This window comes from Leptinotarsa decemlineata, unplaced genomic scaffold (genome assembly GCF_025532065.1).
Source record: "Leptinotarsa decemlineata unplaced genomic scaffold, Ldec_3_MD MMD2_P_RNA_scaffold_5, whole genome shotgun sequence".
NCBI classification, from domain to species: domain Eukaryota; kingdom Metazoa; phylum Arthropoda; class Insecta; order Coleoptera; family Chrysomelidae; genus Leptinotarsa; species Leptinotarsa decemlineata.
The window spans coordinates 12,981,940-13,004,029 of record NW_027412532.1 but is presented as its reverse complement, the minus strand read 5'-3'; the positions used below and the strand labels follow the sequence as shown (position 1 = coordinate 13,004,029).

Sequence of the window (22,090 nt, the reverse complement as noted above, 5' to 3'; positions counted from 1 at the left end):
GTTTCGCAAAGCTTAAGTTTGAGTTGTGTAGAAAGAATGTCTCTATTGGGAAAAATTTGTCTGAGAATGTTATAAGACGATTTACAAAGATGACTGATATGTTTAGAAAATCTCAAATCGGAGTCAATCCACAAACCCAAGTTTTTGCATTCAGAAGTGAAAGGCAAGACAACATCATTTATGTGGATCTTGATGAGGTTGGAAAAAAGGCTCCTTTTAGATTTGGGTCCAAATAACATATATGACGATTTTTTAGCATTCAATTTCAAGTTATGTGCGCATGAGACGTTATACAGTGAATTGAGATCTCTATTTATCAGTTCTTATGCTTCCAGGTTGCCTTCCGGAAAAGATAAGTAAATTTGAGTGTCATCAGCGTAGTGATGGATATTGCAAAATTTAATACCTTTGTAGAAATCTGAGATATAGATGTTAAATAAGAGAGGTCCAAGAATGGAACCTTGTGGAACTCCAAATTTGGTGTTCAGAACTGCAGATTTTAAGTGATCAAGGCTGATACACTGAGTTCGGTGTTCCAGAAAGCTTTCAATAAGATCTACGGCACATTTATCCAAACCAAAGTGACTAAGTTTATTACATAAAAGACTGCGGTCAAAGGTATCAAAAGCTTTACTAAAGTCCAATAAAACTAGACATGTAACATACTTTTTATCGGTTGCTTTGAAAATATCATCCGTTATGGAGAGGAGTGCGGAAGTCGTGCTATGTTGAGAACGAAACCCAGACTGAACGCTAGTTATGATATTGTAAGAAGTGATGAATTCAATCATCTGATCTTTGAGAATCAGCTCAAGCGTTTTAGATAGGGAGGGTAAAATACTAATGGGCCTAAGATCAGAGTAATGTGTCGGAGAGTTACACTTAGCCAAAGGAATCACAAGTGCATGTTTCCAAGGGGAAGGAAAACACGAGGAAATGATACACGAATTCAGTATAAAGGTGATGTATTCCAAGAGATGTGTTTCCACCAAACGAATCATTCGAAGTGAGATGCTGTCCGAACCTACAGGGTTGCTTCTGATTTTATTTAAAAACTTCTGTACAGTATGTTCGTCAACGGGAGAGAATCTGAAAGAATTTGCAGTGTTCTTAGTTTGGTACTTTTCTAGAAGCGATGATTGAAATTGTGTTTTGTCAGGGAGGGTAATATTGCAAAAGAACTGATTGATTTCATCTAGATTTTTCAGGTTAGGTGGTAGTTCAGGGTTTGACTTCTGACGCAAGATGTCTAAATTACGTAATGTGCTCCACGTTGCCTTGGCAAATTGAAGATACGCTTTTTTCTTCCGACGAATAGCAGATGTCGTATAGTTCCTCAGTTCTTTATAGCTATCCCATGCTACAATGGTTTTGGTTTGCTTATATTTTTTAAATGCGCGGTCCCTTAAAGATATCATCTGACGGATGTTGTACGTCAACCAAGGTGCGGGTGGCTTGGTAACTCTGATATTTCGAAAAGGAGCATGGATATCAAATAGAGTAATGAGATTGTGGTTGAATGTTATTACCATGTCATCAACGTTATCCAACCTATATATTTCATCCCAGTCAATTGATGTAAGATCAGTCAAAAAGCAATCTTTATCAAAATTTGAAAAATCGCGATAAAAAATCCACTTGACATTATTCTTTTTGGTGCCAGAATTTTTGATAGTACACGAAATGGCCATATGATCTGAGATTCCTTGAATATCAGTAATATTCACATTTGAAATTATTTCAGGATGCGAAACAATCAGGAGATCAAGTAAAGTTTGACTTCGAGGGGTAACTCTAGTGGGGGAAGTAATTAACTGGGAGAAGTTAAAGGTCGAAAGAAATTGATAAACGAGATCGGAACGGTTATCGATTGACATAAGGTTAATATTCAAGTCACCCGCCATTATAAAATAGTCACTCGCAGGTAAAAAATTAGAAACCGTTTCTTCTAATTCATTGAGGCACGTTAAAATATTGGACTTGGGTGGACGATATAATATTCCAAAACAAAAGTTTTTACCCGTCGAATTTACCGAGATCCAGAGCTGTTCGAGCTCAGGGCTGGTTTTATGAAAGGCAACATTATAGTTTAAGGTGTTCTTTATATACATAGCTACGCCGCCCCCTCTACCATCTCTATCGGATCTGACAATATGATAAGAATGAATAGCCACAGACTCAGAATTGATATCCGAGTTAAGCCATGTTTCACTTAGACCGCAGATATGGATTTCATGATTTTCTAGAAAAGTCTTGAGGTAGTCAAGTCCAGTAAACACAGACCTCACATTCAGATGAACAAAATGATAAATGCTACCATGAATGATTAGATACAATAAAAAAAATATATTAAGGAGAAATATGTAAAACAATTTGCATATATTTCTAGGTAGAACAGATATAAAATTTACGATAAATTACTTCGAAGGCTTATTTTTTTTGTTGTTTATTTCTAGTCTATTTTAGTCCTCTTGGATTTCAGGCGTGTGTTTCGTTCTCCTGCAGCGTCTTTCCAGTCTTCCTCGCTCTTAATTATCTTTAGTGGATCGCTTTTTATTTCTTCAACGCTGTACGCTTTGTTGTCAACTAATAACTTGCCTTTCACGATTTTTGCCTCAATTTTATTTTCCAATGCAAGCTTCCAGTAATCTTTTATGGTCCTTTGATTACTGAGTTCCTCTTCGGTAAGATCGTTACTAATGTAAACACCTGTGCTCTTTAGCTTGAAGGCATTCTTCAGTATATCACTTTTTATTTCATTGTGAAGTAATTCAAGGAGAATTGGCCTCACTCTATCATCAGCTAAGTAACCAATACGAAAGATATTTCTGACGTGAGATTTTTCAATTTCTATGTTGAGCTTATTATGGATAAAATCGGATAAAAACACGAAGGTGTTCTCGTTATTATTTTCTCTCAATCCGTGGATGAGAATATTGTTATTTTTATACCTTCTTTCAACCCTGAATAGTCTTTCTTTTAGAAATGTGTTTTCCTCCTTGAGGTCGGATATGGATTTTCTAAGTTCTTCAGTGTCTATTTCATGAAGTCGTCAAAAATCAAAAGTTTCGAAAAGGTCAAGAGTGGAAAAGAGTAACAGCCTATATAAAGTTAATTACCTACTTCTTTACAGCTTTATAGCTTCTTCATAGCAGCAGTTTTCCAAATTTGTTGTGAGAGAAGTAGAAAGCCAGAAATATTTTTGCTCAAGAAGGAATCTCTCCTAAATATATTCCATTCTCAATTATAATGTCTGTCATCGTGATGGGAACAGATTTGTCTCTTCCGGTGACTTGCTTTATCTATTTCTTCGATAGTTTACCACATTTCTTGTATTGAGATGGAGAAATAGAAAGCCAAAAACGTTTTTTCCAGAAACTAATATATACTTAAAATATCCCCTTTTCAATTTACACGAGGTGCATAGGTAATGAAATTTGAAAAAATATTGTGAGTTCAACGTAATGTGTTCTGTAAGAAAAGTATGGTTTTGAGATGATGATTTTAGTGCAACAATATCGAGTAATGGCAATCCAGTAATATGGTCCTATTTGCACTTTTTTCGTCGAGACTTTGTTTTTTTACTATTTACGGTTTTCTCATACATTTTTGTTTACTGCGGTCCACCTTGTTCGATCGATTATGTCGTTGCGTAACAATGATTCGAGTTCTGCTTAGATGTATGTTTATGAGAATAACCTTTGCGAATGTGGACAAAGAAATAGCAGGCATGTACCCCCTCCTTACGACTAGACCAAACGGTGTTGACGGCACTGGCTAAAGATGAACAGAATAGCGTGCGATGTGCGTCAGGGTCAGCTGTAATAGGTTTCCTTTGGCAGCGAATCGGCATGGCAAAATAATAATAGGAAACCGTTGGTTCATTCAAACCGCTTATATTGATCTATCATACTGTTGAAACGCCGGAACTAGATAAGAAGTATATTTGAAACGTTTCGTCGGGATTTTTATTACAACTTGATTTTACCCCGTGACGCAAAAATGTGCTATAGGTTCCCAATTTTAAGTGATTCGGTGTTGGTGTGATTTGGTCTGTTTTAAGGATTCCATTTTTTTTGGAATAATTTTTATTCTGATCTTATTTTTATTGGTAAGTAACATTTCAACATGAAATAATGGTTTTCTTGTTACGTTTATTGACTGATTTGTTGATTATACCCACCAGAAATGAGCAAACTGTCAGTCAAATAATGTATTTCGGGAAATTTGCAAAAATAAGTACCAGTTAAACTGGAATCTGAGATCATTCGCAACAGGTTTTAGTGAAATATAGTGCTTATTCACAGGTACCTATGAGAACCCTACTTTCTCTTTTGTAGGTACCTGTATATGGTAACCGTGGTAGACCATCTTTCTGTTTTCATTTTTCCTTTTGTTCATTTAATAATACATTTTGATTTTATTATGAGTATTTCTAGGAACTCTCTTGTAATAGTCTATTTTTTGGTACCGTTGTATTTTTTGGCATCTTCGCTCAAAAACGAAAAAGTGTTTGAGAAACACTTATTTCATGAGATTTTCATTGAAACAGTTTAAAAAACGGTAACATGTGTTTCACTGTACAATAGCTTCTTCAGGCGTGTTCATTATACTAACTAGATTCTACCTATATACTTAGTGCTAATTGAAAATTCTCGAAACAAACTCATCTGACTGGATACATAACACCTAATTACCAAAAGTTCAATATTAGAAAACATATTCAATTAAGGGGAATCATTCAATGATATTGGTTCATTGAAAAAATGTTGGTTACAAAGAATTGATTTGCAAATCTTTCTCTTCCGAATGTAACACGTCGTGATCGATTTCTTACCCTACTACCGAAAGACTACAGCTATGTTCCTTTATTCTTTGGGAAAAGATTCTTCCTGCTTGACCAATATAAAATTTTTGGACAAGAACAACAAGTCAACTCACATACTTACATACTATCCAAAACTATTCTTTATTGTTTTTAATGAATTTTTCTGAATTGTTCAATGTTCTGTAAGCTACGTCCAAGTTTTTCTCTTTCAAAAAACGAGCGACATATTCAATGGGTACACCAAATTATGTCAGTGTTCTATGACGCTTACTGTCATCATAGTTGAGTTTGATTTTTTCGGAATTAAGTTTCTCTTTGTGGGTAGATCAGCAGAAGAGAGAGGTATATTTCCTCAGCATGACCTAAAATATATTAGATCTCATTCTATTTGAGTTGGCCGATTTCTTTAAAATCCATATTTTTATAGAAGGATGTTTCCCTGAGGTTCAGTAGCGTATATTACTGTCAATTTAAGGATTCTTTTTACAACCTCCTCTAAAAGTTTTCTTTATGTCATATTTTATTCGAATCTAGTAATTTATTCAAGCTTAGATTTTTTTAGTAGGAACGTAGAGAGAATGTAGATCTAAAAGGATTTCTATTAATTGGCGCTCCGGGGCGACTTCATTGATTCCAATGGCTATGTGCTTTTTCAGCTGCAGGAAAACCTAGAAAAACCTGCAGCGCCACATCATCTGATGATCTTGATCTGCAAATGACCTCTCCAGAAGCTCCAATAAATTCAATACATTGCCAGAACACTTAGTGACACGACTATCGTCAAACTTAAATCAGTCCGTTTCATCTTTAACCAATGCGTAATAATGACCAGATTCAACGACAGAGCCACAGTGAACAATGACTGCACTGCATGAAGATTATAATAGTGGTCTGCTAGATGGAAGTGTTCATCTATTTCGAACCTTCGTAAGAGTTTGGTGCTCCTGTCAGATGTTGAGTCATATTTGAAGATCATCAGTGTTATTATTAGATTGACTGGTGCCTCAGATATACTTGTTTTCTTATAACAGTCAGTTAGTTTGGCGCATGTTTGGCAATACAGTCAATCATCACCCGTTAAAAGTTCCATTTTCAGATGATTTAACAATAAGCTTTGCACGGACTGGTGATTAGTCATATTAGGAAACGCTAGTTGAAGCTCCAGAAAATCACATACGTTTTTGCTACCTCTTGAACATTTACTACAAAGTAAACAAATGAGGATTTTTCCAGCGAAAGATTTACCAACACAAGACGAGATAGTACGGAATCATTCAATCCAGAGCGCTCAGGAGTATTGATTCTGCTATTGTTTTGCTCAGGAAGAGTATTCAACAAGAACCCCAAGAATTTGGAACAATCCTCTTGTTGTCATAACGAGTATCTAGTGGACTTCAAAGACTCCAGGAAATCGGTTTATGTCTGGAACTCCAAGATTTTCCATAGTAGGCATAGTCTGGCTCTGTGTAAACACTTCGAAACTAGAGTTCTATGATTTTTTTCATTTAATTTCCGAAGTGAATGGAATAATATTGAAGAAAAGTGGAATTTTCAGCTATAATATACCAAGGACATTGATAACTAACGAAATAATTTTATCACAGTTTTCGAAAGCACGTTATTTGGTAACATCCCGACGCCGAAGGCGGAGGGATGTTACCTAAAATAACGTGCTTGAGGAAGTTGTGATAAAATTATGAGTTATTTATCAATGTTCGAGGGATATTCGGTGAGAAAATTTTTTGCAATTCGAACAAAATTATTTATTGAACACACAGTTATTAAAAGAACAATTCGTATAATGATATTCCGTTGATCTTGCTGTATTTGCCTCGGTTACTGCATAGGTGTTTCCACGCATACTATTGATTATTTGGTTATGATGTTCCTGATCAATATTCAAATAAGGTTTTATGGAATTTCCATTATTGTGCCCAGTAATTTTCAACAATTGCTGTTCTTGAACTCCTCCACTCTTAGCTAGTTGACTGACTGCAGTTGCTCTATTAGAGTGATTGGTTATTTTCCTCTGTTTCGTATCCAAGCCAATTGCTTCAGCAGAAGATTTCGTCCATCCGTTGATTATATTTCTACCCAGAGGCATATTGTCATACCAGTTATCGCTTCCTGTCTTCCAGTGACGATTTGGCCTTAAAAATAGTCTATTTGTCTTGATATTTGTGCCTCGTTCTGATAATAATTTAATGAATAATCTGACAGGACAAGCATTGTTATCACTATTTTGAACTAACCATTTGCTAGAGGCGCAGTTCTTTGAACCCCCTTGGCAGGTTTTACTGAAAATTGGATTATATTCTATCCTATTAGTTGGAGATCCATTGTTGTCCTTTTCGATATAAAAATAATCAACTAAGCAAGCAGCACCTTCACCACCTCTCCAAGCCAATTCCACCGCTGCTATGTGATAAAATTTGCGTAGGAGTCCTATAGGGGTATTTTCATCCCAAAAGTTTATAATTTTACTCATTTCATTTGAAGTTAATGGTACTGAGCTTGTTTTGCGTTTAGTGGGATCTGTTTGTAAATTTCTTCGTGCTGCGTCGCGTGCATTCCGCGCTTGTTTGAATGCAACTCTTTTAAAGGGGTCTAGCATGATATTATACTCCTTGTAATACTTTTCTTGTAATAATTTGCTTGTTATATTCCATACGGTTTTAACAGTAGCCTCCTTAAACTCTGTGCTATCCTTTTTTCTCATATTAATCGCCCAATCCTTGAGTATTAATGCAAGCTCTTCGAGAGTACGATTTCCATCCAATTCATATTTTCTGGCGTCACAAAACTCCATAAATATTTTCCAAGTGTATTTTTTACTATTGACAGTATTTTTTGGTGTATTTTCTTCAATGATTTTGTCAATTGCCGCATCATTTTGAACACCAAAGCGAGGAAGTGACATTTTCGAAATAAATTGAATTACTGAAATGTCAAACAACTTTATTGTGTTGGTTGCTTAGCAATGTCATGACATAAGTGATAACTACCCGTGAAAACTATCCATGGGTAGTTATCAGTGTAATGATGGTTTCATTGGTTATTTCGACACACATGACTAGAAATAGACAAATTTGATAGGATAATTTTTTTGGCAAAAAATTTTCAACGAAATACCCGTCAATATCTTAGAAGGTAAATCGTTCAAACTCTGATTGATCGAATATTCAGACTTTGAAACAAACACAGAAGATCGACAAAAAGAAAAAGTCGTCACCACCTGTGCTGTTATAAAAATTGATTGTCAGAGAGGATCAGAAGAATGACATCTGAGTATAAGTAAAAACCTGCTTCAGACTGAGATGTCACAATACCAACTCGAAAACCAAGCCACCAAACGTAATCGGCGAGTACAAGAATCGTTTATCGGATACCTGTTATTGGTGAAACTCAGTCAACCCAGTGCAGGTATTAGAAAGGTATGGATTCTCTGAACAAAAAAAAAACCGGCCTCACTTACACTTAAAAACAACGTATAAATAATCTTGCAACATAAAAAAGTCATTTGATATATTGCGACCTCAACCTTCACAGAACTAAAAGCAATTTCAAGGCATATATCGCATTGGTTTGTCAGGCCGATAGTCTTACCTCCTAAGATATTGGATTTAATTGTATAGTGCAAATGCAATTGCCTTACATAATTAACGTATTAATTTAATAAGAATTCATGTCGTATCCGTCTTAACAGCTTTTTGATTACATTATTTCAAACATTCAAACGGGTATTAAAGTCATCAAGGACTTTTTAGTAGACCTATGAAGGAAATTGTTTTGTTAAATCTCAAAGGCGATAGGCAGCGTTTTCGATAAAAAGCTAGCACTGGAAGCACTACCGCCCCAACTTCATCATCGTCATATTCCAACCAATTCACACAAAATGTAATAAGTAAATAAAACCGTAGTGAAACCTCTGGTTTGGCTACTTTGTTTTATAATGTTTATAGGTGACATCTGAGTCAATTTCCTAATTTGTGCACTCGGTAATATTATTGAAGCAACTTAACTGAAAATGTTATTTTTCAAGGTTAGACCCGTATACTTGTTTGACAGTAACCGCAACTATAACAAAGTTACCCATAAAACTAACGATAAACAAGACTTTCAATAGACTATTTTTTGATGATAACATTGTTATTAAGCATGCTATTATATAGAAAGTGTTACAATACATTTGAAAATGTACGAGGGGAAACTAAAAAATGTGCTGCGTTCCCACCCTAGGAACATGAAAAACCAATGGTTGGTTTTCGTGAACTAGCTCGATGAAAATGTTCCATCGTGCTAGAAAAATCACAGCAGAACTGTTATGTACCGACCTTGAAGCCACATAGACATAGGATGTTCTCAATAGTGTTATTATCTCTTTCTGAAAATATTTAATATAATATTTTGGAGTTGGTTGAATTGAATTTTTTCGACAAATCAACGCCACCTCGTAGAATGTTTCCAAGTCATCCATATCGATAGAGGATGGTTTTAGTATTATTTTTATTTCTTTTTGAAGATATGAAGTTTACTGATTATTTCGTGTTTGTTGAAATAAATTGACACCTAATCATTTAGGAATATGTATTCGATCCACTTTTCTTCTGTTGAATGAATAAAATAAGTAATAAAAAATTATGTTAATCGGTTTCATTGACAAAAAAAAAGTTAATAATGATGTAGATAATGTACTAAAAACTAAAAAATAATTCGGAAGGTCCTAGGTAGCAGTCATCACACCACTCTCAACATATACGGTATTGATCAGATAAAAATATAATAAAATTGTTGGGCGTAGCGTAACCTGAGTAAATATGTAAATACTACGTCCAACGATTTAATTTTTTCATCTGATCAATATGTAGATTGCCGAGGAGAGTGGTGTGACGACAGGCTACTTAGGATCTTCCGAATCATTTTTTAGTTTTCAGTACATTATCTACATCAGTGATCGCCAACCTCTTCAATGTGTTGAGCTACTTTGTTAATTTTGGAATAAACAGCGAGCTACCCACACGGAAGCCACGTAACGCAACGTAAATGAAATAATCCACAGTTAATTTTTCATTATATGTATTTATTTTACTATTTAACTGGTAATACATAATACATAGGTACTAATAATAAACTAATAACAAAATAACTAATATTACTAGTACGTACTTGTTCATAGCTACATTCCTACCTATCAAACGAAGGTGTTTGAAAAATAAACACAAACTTTTATCCAGCCACAACGGCATGTCACGTATGGTTTAAAAATAGTTAATAATAACAACAAAAAAGTAACGCACTATCATGAACATAAACATTGAAAAATAAAAAAGCACGTTCAATGAGAAGGCTGACACTCAGACTCATCGATAATTTTTTTAATGTTTGCAGTATAATTTGATGCAGCCATTCGAATACAATTATCCAAATGTACATCTGTAAGTCGATTGCGATATTTGTTCTTAATAAACTTCATATTGAAAAAAGAAGATTCACACAAATAGGTTGAACTGAATAATGCTTTCACTTTCAAGGCAACACGGCATAGAACTGAATATTTGTCTTTACTTACAATAGGCGAGATACATTCAGTACTTGAGACTAACGATTTTAAGGCTAAATCATTTTGAAACTCAATGACTTCCATTTCTGTTGCAGCGATGTCTTTGCCAAAGTTCTGCATAACACAAGTTGCAAACTGTTGGATATCAATTTCCATAAAGGGTGAAACAACAAACTGCGCTACTAAAGCCATTTCATTGAAATCCTTGAAACGATTTTTGAAGTTATTCTTCAGGGTAGAAATTATTTCTACATGATATTTGTTGTCATAGGGTTCTAATGGATTTTGAGTTATTTTTTCTGAAAGAATAGGAAAATGCTTGGCAGCGCTGTTAATTAGGTTTTGTTCCCAAAACTCCAGCTTTTTGATAAATGCTTTTATATCAGAAATCATTTCCGGTAGTTCTTTGTCTCTCCCCTGAAGCTGCAAATTAAGTTCGTTTAATTTCTCTGTAATGTTCACGAGAAAACCAAAATCTCTAAGGCAGATTGAATTTTCTAGTTCCGGAGTCGGTTCATCGCGTTGTTTGAAAAATTTAACTATGCCAGATAGGACATCATTAAAACGTTTCAGCACCCGTCCTCTACTTAACCATCGAACTGGTGGTAAAAATTGTGAAATTTTTACCACCAGTTTCATAACGTTGTTTAGTTTCAGGAAATTTCCACATAATGCTTGCTGATGGATAATGCAGTGGTAACAGAGAAATTGCGGAAAAGTTTCATCTTTACGACATAACGCCACCAGACCCTTATCACAACCCACCATAGCTGGAGCGCCATCGGTTGTCAAGCCTACCATTTTCGATATTGGAATTTTCTCGGAAGAAATAATATTTTTCAAATGAGAAAACAACTCATGTCCAGTAGTGTGTCCTTTCAGTGGAATGAACTTCAAGAGATCTTTAATCGTAAAATCACTAAAAACCATCCTGACGAACACGGCCATCTGGGCAGTGTCAACGACATCTGTTGATTCATCCAGTTGAAGTGAAAAATAAATACAGTTATCTAAGTCAGTTCTTAACTGTAAAAAAATATCATTGCTCATTACTTCTACACGTCTCATCACTGTATTAGCAGAAAGTTGCATAGATTTTATAGCTGAAACTATCTCGTCTTTATTTCTAAAGTTGGCAAATAACGAATTACCAGCTTCTAAAAACGCCTGTTTTATCATTTCCCCGTCTTCATAAGGTTTCTTTTTTTGTGCAATTATCTGGGATTGTTGTCCAATTAACTGCTTTTTTAACTGTTTCAGTTTCTCCTTTCTGGCGGCAGAATGTAGTGGGAATGATTTTTCAAAATTAGAATGTACAGTTTTATGATGTCTCTCAATATTTCCTTTTTTAGCAACGGAGACCGAAGTATTACATAACAAACACACATTTTTATCTTTAACTTCTGTAAAAAAGTATTGTTCTTCCCATTGTGAATGAAAGTGGTATGTCTTTACCTTCTTACAACTGCTTGCCATAATATTATTGTTGTTCTCTACTAACCCAACCGCTGGACGTTGGTTACGCGTTCAGTTTTAAACTAAGCGCAATGTCGCCGCGCCGTGCGTATTTATCCCGTTCAAAGCAATCCAGATCGTTCTCGAACACTAACGCGCTAGTACGGCTGGTCAGTTCTAGCCGATTCTAGCTTGATGGCGTCAGCGGCAGATCGCTCACCGCAACGTTGCCGCTGTTTATGTCTAATATTATGACAATTAAATTTTTTTGTGGAATTTTAGGAAGCTTCTCTGATTTTTGCAGTTTGTATTTTTTAAATTAAAATCGTTGTGAGAGCTACCAGAATTGCCTCCGCGAGCTACCGGTAGCTCGCGATCGACAGGTTGGCGACCACTGATCTACATCATTATTAATATTATTAAAATAAAACCGTTTATTATAAACTTTTTTTACCTATTTCATTTTCAAGTTTTTAGTTTCTAATTTTGTTACTCAATTCTTCTCATTCTGTTTAGTTTATCAAGTGTCTCAGTATTACACGGTAATATGTAATCCGCCATTTTGTAGCTGACACCATCTTGAATTTGCATCTTTTTCAAAGTGTAATACTCTTCTACTAGTCAAGCCATGTCATTTGATACCCATATTAAGGTAGTTGTGGAATAATATGTAATCCGTCATTTTGTAGCTGCGGCCATCTTGAATTTGCATCTTTTTCAAATGTAATACTCTTCTACTAATCAAGCCATGTTATTTGATACCCATATTGAGGTAGTTGTGAAACAATATGTAATATGCCAAATTATATAGAATTTATTGAATTGCATTGTCATCAAAACTAAATGTGTCTACCAAATATCAGATGAATCTGTCAATAGGAACGGGGTCAAACTTCAATTACTAAATTTGACCCAAATAAACAAACAGGACTAGATAAATAAAACAGTTAAAAAACGTATTTAAAATGTCCGACGCCACTTTCGGATTCAAAATGGTAGCGGTTTTCACAACAATAGTTTTCGGTTGATTACCTAGATGGCGTCTTTGAATTGGAAGTCGTCATGCCTTATCATTCTGGATTATTGAATAAAGATTGAATTATTGTAGAAAAGATCTATGATCGTACGAACCGAGAATGACATTCAAATATTATGTTATACGGAGTTCAAACGGCAAAATTCGATATTTTGTCCATTCTTCTCTTTTTGAATGTTTGGTTGAGACTGTTTACAGTTTTTGTTACTGTCCATCAGTACTGAAAGAGCTATAAAAATAAGTGGATGAGCCTTAAAACGTTGTCTATAAATGAATAATTTCATATAATGACTATAAAAAAATCGTGAAACACGTCAACTTTTGTTTTCAGAAAGACACCTTATCACTTCCTGTCAAAAAAAGTCAAATGAGAATAATAATCGAGTGACACCTTATCTGAAAGGTCTTTCTATTATGTATCCAACTCCAAACCTGTAACTTTTTGGTATTGCAATAATAGGTAAAGTCAGATAAAAATAATATACTTTTTCAAGTTTCCATTTAACGTCGAAATAAAAAGCGAAACCTGCAAAAAATGTGCTTCTTCAAATATTTGAACTAAGCACCATTAACTTGCATACAAGGTAAATTTTCGTTTTGAGGACACCCGGCGATTTTGAAAAAAATTTTGCGTGTACTTACGTATTTTGATGCGTAGATTACGAATCCGAAAGAAAAAAGCAGCGCTCTTCCTTATTTACAAAGTTACGGCCCTTCAAAGAAAAGGGCAACTTTTCAGCCTTCTTTCTCACAAAATAAACTATTTAAAAACACAAGCATCTACTCACTAGGTCACCTTTACACCTTATTCCGCCTTCTTTGACACTTTTCACTTCAATAATGAAAATTTGTTCTTATGAAAAATTTAATTTAATAACGAATGCTTCTCCTGATGATGTTATTCTATTTTTAGGTTAGTTACTAGTGACATTTCAGAAAAAAGCGGTTGGTATTTGCCACCGCCTACTATTTCAAATTCGTAATACACCACCAAAAACCAATTTACCATCTAAAGAATGAAGGTAAAAAAAATTGAATTACTTTAGCAATATGGACTGTATCAGTCGTGCCAACCATGCCATTAACCTTAAAAACGTAAAATACAGAGATATGTAACCAAAAAGCAGCTCCGTACATTTTTTAAAATTTTTATTGGAAAAATGTTGATTATTGAAGTGAAAAGTGTCAAAGAAGGAGGAATAAGGTGTAAAGGTGACCTAGTGAATGAATGCTTGTGTTTTTAAATAGTTTATTCTGTGAAAAAGAAGGCTGAAAAGTTGCCCTTTTCAGAACTTTGAAGGGCCGTAACTTTGTAAATAAGGGAGAGCGCCGCTTTTTTCTTTCGTATTCGTAATCTACGCAACAAAATACGTAAGTACACGCAAAAATGTTTTCAAAATCGCCGGGTGTCCTGAAAACGAAAATTTACCTTAATAAACTTCATATGGCGTGTTTTAGACCGGGACTACTGGCTGATATTAAATGATACTTTAACCGTGACCTCTATATTGAAAACGATTTTGAAACAAAATTTGTAGGGAATTTGTTTCTCTACAAAACAAATAGCGAAAAAACCCATGTAAACGAGATATTTGCAAAAAATGTGTAAAACATCGATGTTTGTGACCTTTGATCTTAGATTTTAATAGTGGTAGGTTTTGAGACTTTTAGGATGTCAAAATACAAGTTAAGCCGAGTTTACAGCTGGGTGCCTGTAAATGAGATGACTGGACTAGCAGTGTATCAAAGAAGCATGAAATTCATATGATACGGACATGGTGTACGGTTGTTTAAGAAATTTGGTTTGCCTTCTGATAATAATCGGTAGCGGAAATGGCTAAATTTTGAATGGATGATGGATGTTTTGAAGAATTTTCGTACCATTTTATTGATCTTACAAGAAAAGCACATGTGGCTTTCACACAAGTTTCTCGTAGACTCCTGAGGGTTCATAAGTGTATCATAAGTATTATACAGCTAGCACCAAACGTGATGGCGAGCCCGCCCCCATGCGCACACACTCATTTTCAATATAACCCCCACTACAGCTCTTGTAAGACATACAAATGCTATGCTATGCTATGCTATGTACAGAGGCGTATCATTACTTGTCCTTCAATGCTGTTGGCGTTTGGCATTGTCTGAATAATTTGTGTTGTTTCTGAAAAAATGTCATCGCCTAACAAAAAACCAGTTATCAAGAGTGTATTATTATATAACATTTCATTGAACCGTAATACTACCTATAATACTAAATGAAATATGAAAAGAGTTTACAAAGAAGTCATGTTCCATTTGCTACCCTAATTAAAACTAATTGTAGATACGACACTGGCCGGCAAGAGGCTTATCTTAATCCAATAGGAATTTAGTTGGGAGAAAAGGAAATCTGGTTTGAATCTTCAGACCCTACTTAAGAATATTATATAACCTAATTGAAATTATCATGCTACCAAACAATGAAATTGAAGTACCTTTGAGATTTTACTCTTCACCAACCCAGTATAAGCAATGGCGTTAAACGTAAATTTAATAAAAATATATATGTTGATTTTGATTGGGAACAATAACAACTGTAGTATTTTTAAATGCGATACAATTGTTTCAAGTGTATAAGTTCAAGGTTGAAGATTATTTTGATGCATTTTTATTATTTCCAATGATGTTATTGTTGTTTCTGAATGAACACCGATTTTTATATTTTCAAAAGGCATAGGAGAAATTATGAAATTGATGATTCCTATAGAACCAAATTTGAAAAAAAAATGCAGGAGAACAACACATTCAATAGAACATTGTTAAAACTAAGAAGTTTTATGTGTGTTGCGTTGTCTTATTTTGCAACAGAGGAGCAGTTTACCAAAAATCCAATGTGTTTTGCAAAAATGTTATTGTCTTAACGTGCTAGAAATCGCACGTTATAAGGTAAGACCTCATTAATCCTTAGTTCACACAAGTTTCTATTTCTGAGGGTTGTCGTACGTAAAGAAGCGACAGCAGGTTAACAGAAAAACATATGTTAACAGATTTTTCAACAGATCTAATAATAAATTGAATCGGTAATTTGTGTGAGATAAAAACGATTGAAGTCGTACGGCTTTTTACGATAGTGCAGGAGCCACATATTTTCTTGAAAATAAAATTCAGTAAATTCCGAGTTTGAAGTCATAATAAAATAAATAAAATAGCTAGTTTAAACTTGGAATTTAAAGATAAGTGAGTTAGAAAATAATTGATCATTTCCGTCGCCAGAAAATGCTTATAAACCCGTCTAGACATTAACCGCAGAACAGAATCTGTGCTATAACGATCATAGGTAAAAATACAAGTACACTAACATAATGTTTTAGTTTTGGTGGTATAGTAAAATCAATATCAACACAATTATAATTTGAAGTATCTGCCAGAACGCAATAAACTCAACAAATGAACGGAATGATTCAAAAATAATATTTATATTTAGGGGAGACCGGGGTTGGTTGGGCACAGGAGTTGGTTGGTACATTCGTAAAATTTCGGAATCCGTTCGGTTAACACCAGCGTTGCTTGCATCTATCGGAAGGTGTTTGAATACGCACCAGTTGAAGACAGTTATCGTTGATGTGTGGGCGTTTTTTTTTGTTTTACTTGGTGCACGTGGTTTTGTCACCCGTAATATCAGTTTTATTGCTTTTTCGATAACAACAGAGTATATATATTAAGAAAATTTGCACTTTTGTCAATCCTTTCCAAATATAAAACTTTGATTTATATGTTTTAACATTTAGTTTTGACATTTCTAACGTAAAAAAATGCATTTGGAATGGTTGGTACAAACTGCAAGGGCTGGTTGGTACAAACTGCAAGGGCTGGTTGGTACAGTGTATCAAGCAACCCCGGGGGCTAGCTTTACGTTTTTTTTTGTTTTGCTACTAGCTGGCTTTTTTAGGAAACCTTCATTTAAATGCGAGCGTTTAAAAGAAAATCGGAAAGAGGCAAAACACCCCCGGATATTATGCTAAGGGCGGTCAGAGCCGTAAAATTGGAAGGGCAATCTCTAAGATCTGCTGCCAGTGACTTCGAAATTCCATTCAACACATTAAGAAGATATTGCTTCAAGTTTAAACTAGAGGAAGAGAAATGCCTTCAACAGTTGTTGGATACTTTAAAAATAGACAGATAGGTTTTTTAAAAAATATACTTGATGATCTAGTTTCTAGTAAACTTTTTGGTTTTAGATTTTCACCGAGCTTCAAGAGTCCAATCTCACAGATTACATAAAGAAGCTGCCGATATTTACTATGGTCTTACGCCCAAAGAAGTGAAAAGATTAGCTTATTTATATGCAACTTCTTTGCATCTGACGGTTCCAAATAGCTGGAAGAAAAATGAGATGGCAGGCCCCGACTGGTTGGATTGGCTATAAGGACACCTGAATCCACCAGTTTGTCTAGAGCCACGAGCTTCAATAAAACAAATGTAGACAGATTTTTCAGCAATCTAAAAAATGTTCTTAGAAGGTATAACTTTAGTCCTGTGGACATCTGGAATATGGACGAAACAGGGATTACTACAGTTCAGAGACCTGACCGAATTGTGGGTAGACGTGATGTCAAACAAGTGGGAAGAGTTACTTCGGCAGAACGGGGTTCGCTTGTAATTTTGGCGTGTGCTGTTTCTGCTGCTGGAAATACTGTGCCACCTTTCTTCATATTTCCTCGTGTTCATTTTAAGCCCCATTTTATCAGAGATGCCCCGCCTGGAAGCGATGAAAGTGCCAATCCATCAGGCTGGATGAAAGAAGTTCATTTTATACAATACATCCAGCATTTTCTTCAATACTCCAAGGCGTCTAAAGAAAACCCTCTCCTGCTTTTGATAGACAACCACGATTCGCATTTATCTCCCGAAGCACTAAACATATGCAAAGATCACGGCGTAACAGTGTTATTCTTTCCGCCTGACTGTAGCCATAAGCTCCAACCTCTGGATCGCAGTGTGTATGGACCGTTAAAGAAGTATGTCAATAGTGCTTGTGATTCTTGGATGACTAATCGTCCGGGTGCAACGATGACCATTCATGACATACCCAGTATTGTTTGTACTGCACTACCATTAGCGGCAACTCTAAACGACATTACAGCTGGATTCCAGGTTTTCGGAATTTATCTATTTAATAGGGATATTTTTCCGGACAGTGAATTTATGGCTGCTTATGTTACAGATAGACCAGATCCTGAACAAGATTTGCAAGATATTGAGCAAAACGTAAATCCTGGTGAAGTATTGGGACCTGAACTTGGTCAAATTACACCCATCGATGAGGCTTTAAACCGTGTCGACAACCCCTTGCCAGACCAAGAGACTAATCCCAACGAAGACATGCAACAAGCTGGACCCAGCAGAATTGCAGAAAGTAAGACGCCCACGCCCCAGAATTCTCAGTGTCTCCAGTTATCTAACAAGGTAGCAACATGTAGTTTTACAGATCTCGAAAATTTGAAGCCGTTTCCAAAAGCCGCAGAAAGGAAAGTGCAACGGGGTCGCACAAAAAGAAAATCTGAAATCTTGACAGATTCGCCTATTAAAGATGCATAAGAAGAAGAAAAAAAGAAAAAAGAAAATAAAACGAGATCGATAAAAACCAGGTCTTTGGCAAAACAAAAAAAAACACAAAAAAACAAGCAAATGCGAAGAATTAAAAAATTAAAGACGATTCAAGCAGTGATGAAGAAACCTTCTGCCTGCTTTGCGTTGAACCCTGGTCAAATAGTTTGCCTAACGAGAAATGGATTCAGAACACCAAATGCAAATTGTGGGCACATGAAAAATGCGCAGATGCGGGCTTGTTCTACGTTTGTCATAATTGTGATTCAAATGGTTCTGAGTAGATTATTCACTTTTTCAACGGATAGGTACCGTTTTTTTTGTATTATATTTTTTTTTGCAGGCTGATTCTAACATAAAAAAATAAAAACAATAATCATTTTCTTAGTTTCTGCCTGTACCAACCAATCCCGAGGTATGTACAACCCCAAATACGGGGTTGTTTGGTACACTTGCATCCTTAAAGAAAAAATTAAATTCTGGATTTAGGATAGATCCAAACATTATGTAATTTGAAATTTATATAAACAAAACAACACTAATCTGGAAATCAAATGCATTTTCTCACTATCTATCAATAAAAAAATTAAAGGGCCTTCAATTTGAAAAGCGTACCAACCAGCCCCGGTCTCCCCTAACTATATATGTATGAGAAAAAAATATTTCGAAATGGAATCTTCAAACATTCACCTCTTCCAACGTACCTACACCATTGGTTTTGATGAATATCCGCCGGAAAATAACTACTAACCCGGCTATTACCACGCTGTACATTGAATTATATCTGCTATACATTTATGCAAGATACGTTAGAGAGGTTAGTCTCGCAAATGTTTCTAATTGAATCAATCAAGTAGATATAGGTAATACCTCGATACGGTCCGTAGGATCCAACCCAAACAGTAGTGTGTCTGGGACTCGATTGAGTCGGCTCGACTCCAAGTATGGAACCAACGCTAAGAGAAAGATTGTCAAGTAAGAAATATCTCATGTAGGTATATCCCAATAGTCTAACAGAAATCAATATAAGTTTGAAATATGTATCGAGAGGAGATACATATCAATTGGGCTGAAAAGCTAACATAGAAAAAAATTGATGAACTTTGATTTGATTATTCAATATAGTTGCCTTCGCGGGCGATATAACGATTACAGCGGTCATAAAATTTTCGATACCATTTTTATAGTACGGGTTGTCTTTAGTCTCAAAATATAGGCCTCATTTTTTAACATTACGTCTTCATTGGCGCTAAATTTCTGAGAACAGGAAAAAGTCGCTGGGGGCCAGATCTTGAGAATACGGTGGATGTGAAAGCAATTTGAATTCAAACAGCACATTCTTTTTCTTCAAATGGAGCCGTTTTTCCGCGATTTCATCCTTCAAATGCTCCAATAACGACATGTAATAGTCGCCATTGATGGATTCTTCCTTTTCAAGATCGTTGATGAATATTATACCATGGGCATTCCAAAATACTTATACCATAACCGACCTATTGATTGACTGACACTATTATATTAACGTACAGCCGAAGCTACTGAACCTAGAATCTTGAAATATGCAGGTAGGTTCTTTGTATAGCGTAAATAAGCATCAAAAAAGGGAATCAGAAATTTCCACCCCCAAGGGAGAAAAATAGGGGTTCAAAGATTGTATTGAATTTCGTCAGTTTTGAATTTGGAAACCTGAAGTTTTGGCTTGATAAAAAAATATTGTAACTATTTGTTTAAAGTGGTCTGTCACGAAACTTAATGTGAAAAACCAAATTCTACGCGAGCGCAGCCCTGGCAACAATTAGTCTAATGTATATTTTCAATGTGTATTATCTGCCGTATGAAGATTTAATTATTGTATACTGCGGGAAGTTAATCAAAATATACGAAAACATTATGACGCGTCTCTTTTGAACAGGAAAACAATTCTATAAAAATCTTACGATGTCAATCAGTCAATTACATTTCCACTCTAATCTGTATACCGTATCTGGAGTTTATCCTTTGCTTCCCATTGTTGACCCCAAAAATGTTTACCAAATAAAAAATACCCATTCTATTCCATTATCATTATTTTTAATAAGCAAGAAGAGTTAATCTGTGTGCAAACAATCTACTGTTTACCTGGCATATCGATTTATTCAACCAATGTTCAATAAAAACGAAAGAGAACAGAACAGTGTCTACAGTATAGTTATTATCAATAACAAAAACAATCGCTATAATTTTAGGTGAGTAACAATTTTGTTATTTTTTGGTATTCACTGAACTTGATCCGGAATCCTGAAATTTGTTTTGGAATAATTTTACTTTCTTCTCTGGATAAAATTTGATAATTTTCATAGTAGTTTTTGTACTTGTAGTTTTTTATCAAGGTGAATTATGGAAATGATCCTTTATAGCTGTCTACTCCTCTACCAAATTGAAAGAATGGGGAACTAGTGAAGGGTGAAAAAAATAAAAATTTATTATAAATACCCTTCACCACAACAACTGAAAGAAAATATTCACCCAAGAAGGTTTTTTTACCAAAAATACTCATTCAACAAGTTTTTTTTAATGAAAATAGTGCGTTTTTGCTTAATTTTGACATCTGATAGTCCAAGAAATTCAGAAAATGTGTATCAGTATAAAAAGGAAGACTTTCGGAACCGCTCTCTTACCGTGTTCAACACGAATTGGAGCAAAAAAAATCAACTTTCTGACTTTCTACTTCTCTCTCTCTCTCTCTCTTAGAAAAAACAATGTTCGTATTTTTTTCTTTCGTGTAATTCAGTGTTTATAATACGAAAGTTGTTTCGACAGGGCTTTTTTTTCTTCCAGTTTGTGTTTGAAAGTTACTTTTTTGCATGATCTACGCATGTTTGTAAAGAGTTCATTTTGAAATTAATCGTTTTTTTGTTTGGAGAATTCCCTTATGTTTTTTTTTGTATAAAGATACAGGATTAGAAAGCCAAAACCTTTCCTTCTCAAAAATTAATCTCTCCTAAAAATATAACTCTTTCAATTTAAATAAATAGGTATGCTTATTTAGGAAGATATCAATCTAATCAAAGGTTCAAAAATATCCTCAACCCAATTTTTCTAATTTCCACGTTTGTTTGAAAGTAATTGACAATGTTTCATGGTAAATTTCACTAGTTTGAATTTTCATTGTCTAATATGATGTAATATGGATATGATATCTCTGAAAGAACAAATAAAATTAAAATGAATAGCTTAAAATAACCATTATATTGAGCAATATTCACAATGAAATGAAAATAAGCAAAAAATTAAAAATTGAGCAGTTAAAAATGAAATAAAAATTAAAAAGATTTCAAATCAAGTTACCTCACGACGTTTCGATTGCTAGTATCAACAATCGTCTTCGGGTGATGACTGGACTATTTCTCCTAGGAATGACTATTTACAGGTCATTCGAATGCTTTCACCTACCCCTTTTCCCTCTCTCCGCTTATTGGATTAGTGGGAGTTGACTGTTTTTTCGCTTGATTGACGGTTTACGTATGTTGCCTATCTCTACGCTAACTTGACTGAATGCGTCGTGGGACAACATGTATGCATCTTCTGTAAACTTTCACTTGAACCAGTGTTCATTCCTGTGGATGATCTCAGCTTGGGACCACTT

The 22,090-nt window shown here is 34.9% G+C and overlaps 1 protein-coding gene across 5 annotated transcripts in view; it reads left to right on the top strand.

Moving 5' to 3' along the window:
* The first annotated feature begins 3,780 nt into the window (after window positions 1-3,780).
* Window positions 3,781-22,090, top strand: part of LOC111502146 (probable multidrug resistance-associated protein lethal(2)03659) — an 82,810-nt gene continuing 64,500 nt past the window's right edge. For 3 of the 5 annotated variants that reach the window (XM_074169577.1, XM_074169571.1, XM_074169575.1), the window contains exon 1: window positions 3,781-4,111. The gene's annotated coding sequence lies outside the window, so the exon portion shown is untranslated. Of the gene's footprint in view, window positions 4,112-20,543; window positions 20,691-22,090 lie in introns of those variants that run through there. The other 2 variants (XM_074169576.1, XM_074169572.1) reach the window with 2 other exon arrangements.